Genomic DNA, 9,750 nt, shown 5'->3' with positions numbered 1-9,750 from the left:
GAAAATTGGGACTGAAAATGAGATAGCTTGGAACTGAACCATTAAAATGTAAAGTTATCAATAAAGTTAATCACACCATAATCACATCATGAACTTCCATTAAGTGGCTCTGTACTCTTTTTATTCTCCCCCCCCCCTCATTTTTGTGTACATCAGCTTCCTCGTTGTTTTGTAATCATATTTTCTATATTAGGAACTGAAAAAAACCCATTTCCATAGGGTGTGTATAAATAATCTATCCTGGTGCTCCTGCAATACCTCTGAGTCTCTGCCTATGATGATCTAATGCAAGTAGAGTTAAAAAGCCAAAAGGCTCTTTCATTTGTTTTCCTTTATTCAGAGAAAGAAAGTTTACTATAAATGGTGAATGGACAGTACAGCAGCCTGTTTAATATCTTATCTTAATATCTGTAGTTTATACAGATCAAAGCAGTTTTCCTAAAGAGATGGTTAAGACGAAAAGGATTATGCTGCCCTCTTATGGTTTTCAATGCAAACAACAACTAGGAAGTTGTTTAAGAAGACATCAAGAGTTGAGTTTATCTTTCTAGAGAATGTAAGTCTGATAAAAGATAATATTAAATTGTGATCATAATGATTTTACAATAAAAATAATTCTAAATGCCTTAGAATCATTCAAATAAGCTGTTTTAATGGATTTTATTTTTCTTATTTTAATCACCTTTCCTCCTTAAAAATACATTTTGATGTTTGCAAATACCTTAAATGCAATATACTCCACATATGAGACTTAGAACAGTTATTTGTCTTATTCTGCTGGGCTCCAGCAGATCTGGAGATTTGAACATATTGCTGAGGCTTGAAAGGATTAATAAATAATATTAACAAAACCAAAATCTGTTCTGAATTTTGATATATTGTAATGCACCAACTCGTGTCTGTTAAATGTAAGATGTTTAGGAGAGAAAGACGTAATTGTTCAGTGTGGTGTACATTTATGGTCCTGTATAAGAAATTGTCATAGCAATACACCACAGATGATTCCATCATACTATTTAATATCACTGACCTCCTGTTAATATACTATGTTGTATTCAAGACATTAGGTCACTCTCCACTTTGGATTCACAGAGAAGTGTTCAGTGACACTGATCTACATGAAGGGCCATCTTGAAAAGTACAAGTAAAGGATATCAACATCACCAACTTCCAACCTACTATAGATAAGATGCATGTCTCTAGTAAATGGAATGTGGATAGGAAAGAGAATAAACACAGTATGTCTTGTTTGTATTGAGCTCTGTGACATTTTTAACTCCTGTTATTAATGTGTGTTTGAGTGTACATATGCACCTCCAGGAAAATTTCTAAAATATTTGTCTCTTAGGTCCTTTAGAATCTACTCTGTGATGAGAGTTACTGTGGTACGCTGAAGATCATTGCATTCTTTAGTCAGACAGAATGGAAAATTTCTGGTTCTAACTGTTCTTTAAGATGTACAGAATTAAAGGGCAAGCAGTAGTGCCTGACAAATACAAGTGAATGGTTGCTAAACAACTAGCCATCTGTGTACAAGAGAGTTAGAAAGTAGGGCCTAAAGGAATGAATGGGGGCAGGAGTCACACTATCTAACCAGCTAGTAGAGAGAGAGCTCACTAGTGGCCAGAATTCTTTTCCAAGACAATTAAGTGAAATTACAACATTTACATGAATATTTGTCACTATGACCTAAGTCCTTCTGCTCACAAAAGTAAATTCCTAGGTGTATCTAAAAGTTCAAGAACATACAGATGGAACATTCAAAGGTGTCAATGAAGTCTAGTCTCTAAGGCTGTGATACAGTAAAGTCTTAAGCATGCATGTAACGTTAAGCACATTAGTAGTTCCATTGACTTCAGTGTTAAATGACAAATGGCAATGTCAAATTGACTGTTGTGGAATCACAAGGTGGCACTGTTGCACAAAGTTTTCCAAGGGTGTTTAAGCATGTGAGAAAATGTTTAGTCTTGAGAATACCTGCTGTGTTGTTTTTAGGCAGTATTTATTATGCAAGGTTATGTGTAAAGGCAGTGGCCCCAGGAAAGGGAACTGGGCAAGGAGGTGGGGAGTCTGCTTTCTACTCTGCTTCTGAAGTCAATTTTTGAGGCAGAGTTTCTCCATGGCAATCAGGCATTGGGGTGATATTCCTAGAAAAAGGGATTGCCTGCATGCTGTTTGATCACCTCTGTTCCAGGACAGGAGCATATATGTAAATAAAGCAAGTTACATTTAGAATGCACTTGACTCCTGTGATGGGGTGTCCACCCTACATAGGATTGGAAGGGGTTAAGATGGCCAGGCAAGCCAATTAACTCCAGAGGGTACACCTGAAGGAGGAGTCAGGGAGCAGGGAACAATTTGGATGCACGATCAGCTGGACAGGAACAGTTGGGGTCTGTAAAAAGTCAGGCAGCTGGCAACAGAAGAAGGCTTCAGGGAAGTAGGCTGCAGTCACTCCCTGAGTGGAGGGAGTTCGGAGGCTGGCAAATCCAGAGAGGAAGGAAGCCAGGAAGGTAGGAGAAGGCTCAGGTATAGCAGCAAGGAATAGGAGTGCAGACCTTGGCTGCTGACTGGAGGGCCCCTAAGCTGGAACCCACACTATAGGGCAGACCCAGGTTCCTCTACCAGCCACTGGGGATGTGGCAGAGGACAGCAGACTACTTGGGAGTCCTGGAAAGACTTTGTTATATCTACCCTGGAAAGGGGGAACATGTATGGCGACCTGGCTGGAGGGCTGAATCATAAGAATGAATCTGTGGTTCCTGGAATAAGGGGGGGGCCATACAGTGAGAAGATGACCAGAGAGGCTGCCAGGGGAGGGCGCAACACCTGGCAGAGCTGATCTCCAGGACTTCCAGGAGGAGGTGCCACTAGTGGTGAGTGAACCCCATGACAACTCCCCTTCACAGATTTCTCCTCCCCTGGAAAGACAGCCTGCAAGGCTTTGGCTATTTGTTACTGCTCAGTAGAAGGGTGATGCTGGTGTCAGAGCAGGACACAAGTGTTGGTAGAAGGCACCTCCGGTGTTTTCTCGAAGAAAAAAACATTAAAATGCAAGATATAGTTCCAAGCTGGAACACTGCAGGAAGCTGTTCACTGTTCACCATCAATACTGTTCTGGGAATTACGAGAGTGAATGGGGAAAACATGAGGGCTAATGAGATAACTGGGTGCTTTTCCCCTTTATTTGGAAAACTGTTAGTCTGGGCAAGCCAATCTAATGGGGTTCAGGGCAAATCAAAATTAGCAAGAGTTCTGTATAGAGACAAGAACCCTGCCCAGGGAAGTTGTATGGACTAGGATAAATTAGTGTGAGAGTTTTTGTTATGGCAATAAAGCTTCCCAAGTGCCAGCATATTCCTCTCTTAATTCACTTCCAATCTGAAGGCAACACCGCAAATGTTGTGACATTCAAGCTGAAGACTGCAGACTTAACAGTCGATCTGACTCTTTGGAAAGCATTCTTTGGGAGTGTTTTCACCAAAACGCACCCCAGTGATGCCATAAGGCATGTGGCAGATGCAGCAACTTTGACAGCAAGGGTGGGATTGTCATGATGTCGCCACAGAGCACTGTTGCCATCAGAACCAATGGAGAAGCCTCCTCATAACAAAGGTGCCATGGGGAGAGTGGTTGAAGGAGTTGCTTTAGGAGGCTTATTGCACCAAAGAAACTTGCTTGCATAACTTACAGATCATGGTATGTTACATAGATGGGGGCCTCATCTGGGATTTGGACTTTTAGGGCCTCAGCTGCTTAAGATGAGATTTGTCTATCCAGAGGAAGTATGTAACCTACAGGTCAGTGCACATTACACATCCCACTCCATGCCTTATTCTAGTGACAGCTTTCAGCTTGAGAACCTGGCTCTTTAGCTCAAGCTGGAGCAACTCATGAATCTAGCACTGGAGGTCCCTGGTGTTGCCCAGGATAGCAGGTACCATAAGCTAAGAGATCCCTTTCAGGGTTGTCCATCACTATTATATCAGTTAGCTTGGTAGAGTATCTCATCTCGAGGAATACTAGTATTCCTGCAGCATCAGATTGTAACAGTCTTGTATCAGAGTCTTGTGGTGTGTTTTTTTTTTAAAGCTGTTCACAATGAAAATTACATAAAGTAATTTAAAAGTGATCTGTTAATGTTAACCCCTGGCATATTATGTCTTTTTGTTTGCATGAGCATATGTTTTCACCAGAACTTACAAGCTCAACTTTAAATATGACAAGCAATTTTAAACATGAGTGATAAACATTAGGGAGGAGATGAGATGTGGGATGATGAATGGCAAAGGTAACTGCAATAAGATTGCAAGCTTACTCAATTTAAGGGACAGTGACGTTTTGATGGATCTGATTGTCTGTCTTGTACAAAAGCGAGTCACAAGAGGAGACTGGTGAAAAGTGACATTGCTAAATAAAGGACCATAAGTTAGCAAATATGGGTCACCATAATTTATTAAAAGAGCAAACAGCTTGCTGCAGTAGTAGGTGAAGGCATTGCTGTAGATCTTTGCATAGAAGTTCTTTAGGCTGATCTATATTTAAGGGGCTATCCAAGTGATTTCACAATGTAAAGGGACATTTAGAGAAAGGGTTTTAAATTACTCACTTTGCCTCTGATCAACAGTACCACAGCTGATCTTGTCATTAGCAAATGACTAAACTGTCTCCCTAAAGTCTCCACATTGCATACAAAGCTGCCCTGCTGTTTCTTCACCATTGAGAAAACTGTTGTGTACTTTTCTTTCTTTACAGTGCTGCAAGTGAGACAGCCCTGCCTCCAGCCCTCGTGTACTATGCTGTGTTGCAGGCGTGGCCAACCTGACCCTGAGGAGGAGCCAGAATTTACAAATGTACATTGCCAAAGAGCCACAGTAATACATCGGTAGCCCCACATCAGCTCCCCCAATCTGCTCCCAATGCCTCCCACCCACCGGCAGCTCTGCTGATCAGCGCCTCCCTGTCCCTCCCTGCACCACCCGATCAGCTGTTTTGTGGTGTGCAGGAGGCTCTGGAGGGAAGAGGGGAGGAGCCAGGGCATGGCAGGCTCAGGGGAGGGGGTGGGAACGGATGGAGTGGGGGCAGAGCCTGTGACAGAGCCAGGGGTTGAGCAGTGATCACCACCCCGGCACATTGGAAAGTTGGCACCTGTAACTCCAGCCCCGGAGTCAGTGTCTGTACAAGGAGCCACTTATTAACTTCTGAAGAGCCGCATGTGGCTCCGGAGCTACAGGTTGGCCACCCCTGCTGTATGGGATCTCTTTCTTCCAGCTCTACAGCTTCTAAAATCTGTAGCATGCTAGCACTATTACTAGTTATAAGAATTTATTTCACTTTTAAAATGGTTCATGAACAGCCATCATGTTAGTGAAACTGTGTTTATTTTGAGAATTGATTATTATACCTGGCCGTTTTCCAAGCAGCAGAGAATTTTAGGTAGTGAAGGCTGGCTCATTCTTTAGCGTGGTTGTCCTTGGGTAATAGGAATTGGTTTTATTGACTAAATACTACTGAGTCTCACTCTGTCTCTGGAAAACAGCAAAGCTATGGTAGAATCCTTTCCCTGTAATTATAAGATTAATGAGACCTTGTTATGCTGTGAAGTCGATGTCGCTATATTAAAAGTTGTTGCTCCCTATTGGAGTGTTTGTATATTTATACATTTTATAGTTGTTAATGCTTAAGAGAACTGAAAGTTTCATGAGGCATCTAAATTATGGAAATCTTCTTTGTCTCCGTAGATACGGATTCTGCAGTCATAGCATTTTCCGCACAATCCACCCAGGCTCACAGAACTGTTTAGAAGATTATAATAATTCATTTAACAAAATATTCATAGCCCTGTAGCGGGGTGGTTTTGGCAGTCAACAGGCCTATTGGTCTGAGCCTTCAACTCCAACCTTTCTGTTAGTTCACCCTCTGGATGTAGGTTTAGTTGGACTGGCCTCCTTGACGTAACCCCTAGCCCTACCCTCTTTAGGGCTGGGTAAAAGGGGACCCTGGTCCTTCCCCCCCTCCCCCCCAGGTCCCAGTTCAGGACCTGAATGTGAAACTGTGTGTACTGATTTACGTTAGGCTGGCCCACTTGCTCACTTCCCCTGAGCCATTTCCTACCACAACTGCATCTCAGTTTGGGGTGTGGTCACAGTGGACTTAGCCCTTAGTTCCAGACCTCCACAGCCTAGGCTGATGCTTGCAGTCTTCAAGCCTTTGCTGGTTCTCCCTCCCTCCCTCTTGGGGAGCATCTGTGGGGGAGGGGAGACTCAGTCAAGTACCCACAGTACAAGCTTCCTCTCCTGTTGCTGCAGAGCAGTTCTCCTCCAGGAAATGGACTCCTTCTTCTCTCCCACCCAGGGCTGCAGAAACTCCATTGATTCTGGTCTTCTCCCAGAAGCACACTCAGCGGTGGCTGAGAGACAAAGCCTCCTTGGCCCAGTACTGCGCCAGCCCTTCCTCTGTCTCTGCCTTAGTGTGGGGTTTGTAAAGCCTGTCACAAATCCTCATGGTTGTGAATAAAAATTTCCAAATGTGTGACAAATGGTGAAGCCCTGCTGCCTTCTTGAGTCTGCACAAAACATGAAGCAATAGCGCTGAGGGGTTGGAGCTGCCCCATTTATTACCGTGTAGTGATGAATCTGAAAGCCAATTACGTCAATTTTAATGTGTATTGTTAACTATTTCAATGCTGGTCATTTTAGTAGAAACATCCTGCTGACCTGTTTATCCATCTGTTTTGGATACAGAGGTGGATATTAGGCAGGAGAAAGAGGGTGGTTGGTGGTTGTTGTCAAGGGCAGGATACTAGGAATTCCAGTCTCTACCCCTCAACAGTTCAAGTCACTCTGACTTAGCTCAGAAAGAAGAGAGGCATCTGTTCCCAGTGCAGAAAGTCTCAACAGTTTCCTGGGTGCCAAACCCACAAACTTGTCCTCTCAAGCTGGCCCTGACAACATCCATTATGCAATATTGTTACTGTCTAGAAAACATGACCTATGAGGGAAGATTGAAAAAATTATGTTTGTTTAGTCTGGCTAAAGAAGACTGAGAGGGGACATAAGAGTTTTCAAATACATAAAAGGTTGTTATAAAGAGGAGAGAGGAAAAATTGTTATCTTTAACCTCTGAGGATAGGACAAGAAGCAATGGCCTTAAATTGCAGCAAGGACAGTTTAGGTTGGACATTGGGAAAAACTTTCTAACTGTCAGGGTGGTTAAGCACTGGAGTAAATTGCCTAAGGATGTTGTAGAATCTCTGTCATTGGAGTTTTTTAAGAGCAGGTTAGACAAACACCTCTCAGGGATGGCCTAGATAATACTTAGTCCTGCCTTGAGTGCAGGGGACTGCATGCACATAATTTGTGTGTCCTGCAGATTTCTTTACTTCCCCACAGAAAAATGACTTTCTGACAGGGAAGCAAATGGAAGTCACAGTAGTGGTCATGTGACCCTTTCCAGCCGTATGTTTCGGGTGCCCAGGGCAGCCGGCAGAGGGGTAAATTATTGTGGGGAAGGAGGTGGGACTGGGGAAGATCCAGCTGGTGGCTCTTACCCTGTGCCAGGCTCAGTTGCTAGTCCCAGCTGGGCTGGGGAGGACCCACCCCCAGATTTCTCCCCCAGCTGCAGGAAGCTCTGCAAACCCCCCTCCCCTCCACTTCCTTTGTATTCACTGCTCCTCAACTGCAGGGGGAGGGATCCCAGTACAGGGAATTGCTCCCCCATCTGCCCAACCCCTGTGCATTGAGACCCCCTCATACACAGACCCTCCTGTGAGCCTCACCCCCCCACCTGCACTCAGAACCCCCTCAATAAGCCTCACTCCCCCTGTACCTGGACCACCCTGATGAGCCACCCGCACCTGGATCCCCAACCCACCGAGCCTCAACCAGCTGCACCTGGATCCCCACCACACTGAGCACCAATCCCCCAGCATCTGGACCCCACATCCAGACACCCCATTCCCTGCCCCACTGAGCCCCAACCACCTTCACCTGGACCCCCCTGCAGAGTCCCATTACCATTGCACCCAGAACCCCCCAACAAGGCCCTGTGCATCCAGATCCCCCCCGAAACCAAATCCCCCACTGAGCCGCCTGCACCCAGATTGCCTGACACAGAACCTTCTCAGCTCACAGCTGGATCCCCCCCACACTAAGCCCTTCCACACTTGGAGCCTGCCTTTGCACACCTGGAGCACTTGACACAGAGGGGCAGGGCCCTTAGGTGTTTCTGGGGCAGGCCTGGTCCTTGCGCTGTGTCAGGGTTGGATGCAGCCTCACTGCTGAGTCTGTGTCCCAGGTATGGAGCTGCACAGTGATTTCCTACCGTTGTGCAGCTACTGGACTGTGCTCCCCAATGGCATGCTGGAGTCTCTATTTTTATTTGACAAATACATTTTGCAGAATTTTAAAATATTATGTGCAGCATTTTTAATTTTCTAGTGCAGAACTTTTAATTTTCTGGTGCAGAATGCCCTCAGGAGTAACCAGAAGACCTCTTGAGGTCCCCTCCAGTCCTATGATTCTATGCATTGGTGATTCCACAGCAAGCTGCAAATTGAAAATGTTTGGCAGGCAAAAATTCAGTTTAATATGAGTAAATAACCCAAGGAAAACTGATTATTCATTTTTATGTGTAATTCAACAAAAACATCCCTCTGATGTGTGTGAAATCCACTTCACCCACATAAAGCCTATGGTAGTCATGCTCTACATAGGTGGAGTGCCAAGGGCCTGTGGTGATGGATGTGTTGGAATCTGCAGCCCTTCCACCCCAGTTGTGCAGGGAGTTATGGCCAGTGGATACACTTAAACATGGATCCCATCAGCCCTCCTCTTGCCTGCACCTATCACATCTTTCCATGCTAGCCTGTAAAGGAGATCCATTCTACCTGTGATAGCCCAGCACAGCTATGATACAGGCTTAACTGGTGCAGAAGGTCTGACTTTACCTTACTCTGTTGCAGCATTCTCAGTGTACTTCAGAATTCAGTGCCAGATTATAAAAGAAACCGTGAGCTTTGACGGAAGAATCTAGGTCAGCTTCCCGCATAATACATAGGGCTTTCTCCAAAGATAAGCTACAGTGCAAACAATGCTTTGCATGCTTCCTGATCTCACTGTGATAAATATCAGCCAAATAAAGTTACAAGGGAATTCATCTTTAGGCTAGCTCAAGACTGGATCCCTCTTTGGACCAGACCAAACATTGCTAATTGTGGAAAGCTACGCTGAACTGTTGGCAAGTGATAAATGTGCAGCTCCTTTATTTACGAAATTACTCACTCTGGTCTTCAGATAAGATGGACACTTGATTTTATTTCAGTAGCATGTCAAGCTGACAGAGCAAGCTTTTTCCTTTTCACCTAAGGCAAAACTGCCAGAATCTGTTCTCATTAAGAGGATAAATGTACCGAATATAGCTGTATTCATTTTTAGGGTTGGCTGGTTGGCAACAGACAAAACAATTTCTTTTTGCTATCCTAAAGGCTAAATGCAAGGTCATCCTGTGGCAGACTCTTTACTGCTGGAGTAGAAATAGATGTTATTGCAGAATGATAAATTCATTTTATTAAGCTCTTTTATGGGCATGTATGTGTAATACTGTCTGATGATGATGGATTATTTTATAGCACCCAAAGGTTTACTAAGCACATCTTTAGTATCAAAGAGAAAGGCATGGTCCCTGTCCTGAATAGTTTCCTGGCTTGTTTGATTCAGCATTGTGATGTAAGTTAATTTCACTATTGCCACA

The sequence above is a fragment of the Lepidochelys kempii genome, chromosome 7 (genome assembly GCF_965140285.1).
Source record: "Lepidochelys kempii isolate rLepKem1 chromosome 7, rLepKem1.hap1, whole genome shotgun sequence".
Classification (NCBI taxonomy): domain Eukaryota; kingdom Metazoa; phylum Chordata; order Testudines; family Cheloniidae; genus Lepidochelys; species Lepidochelys kempii.
The sequence above is the reverse complement of the archived record's forward strand: the minus strand, read 5'-3'. Positions refer to the sequence as shown.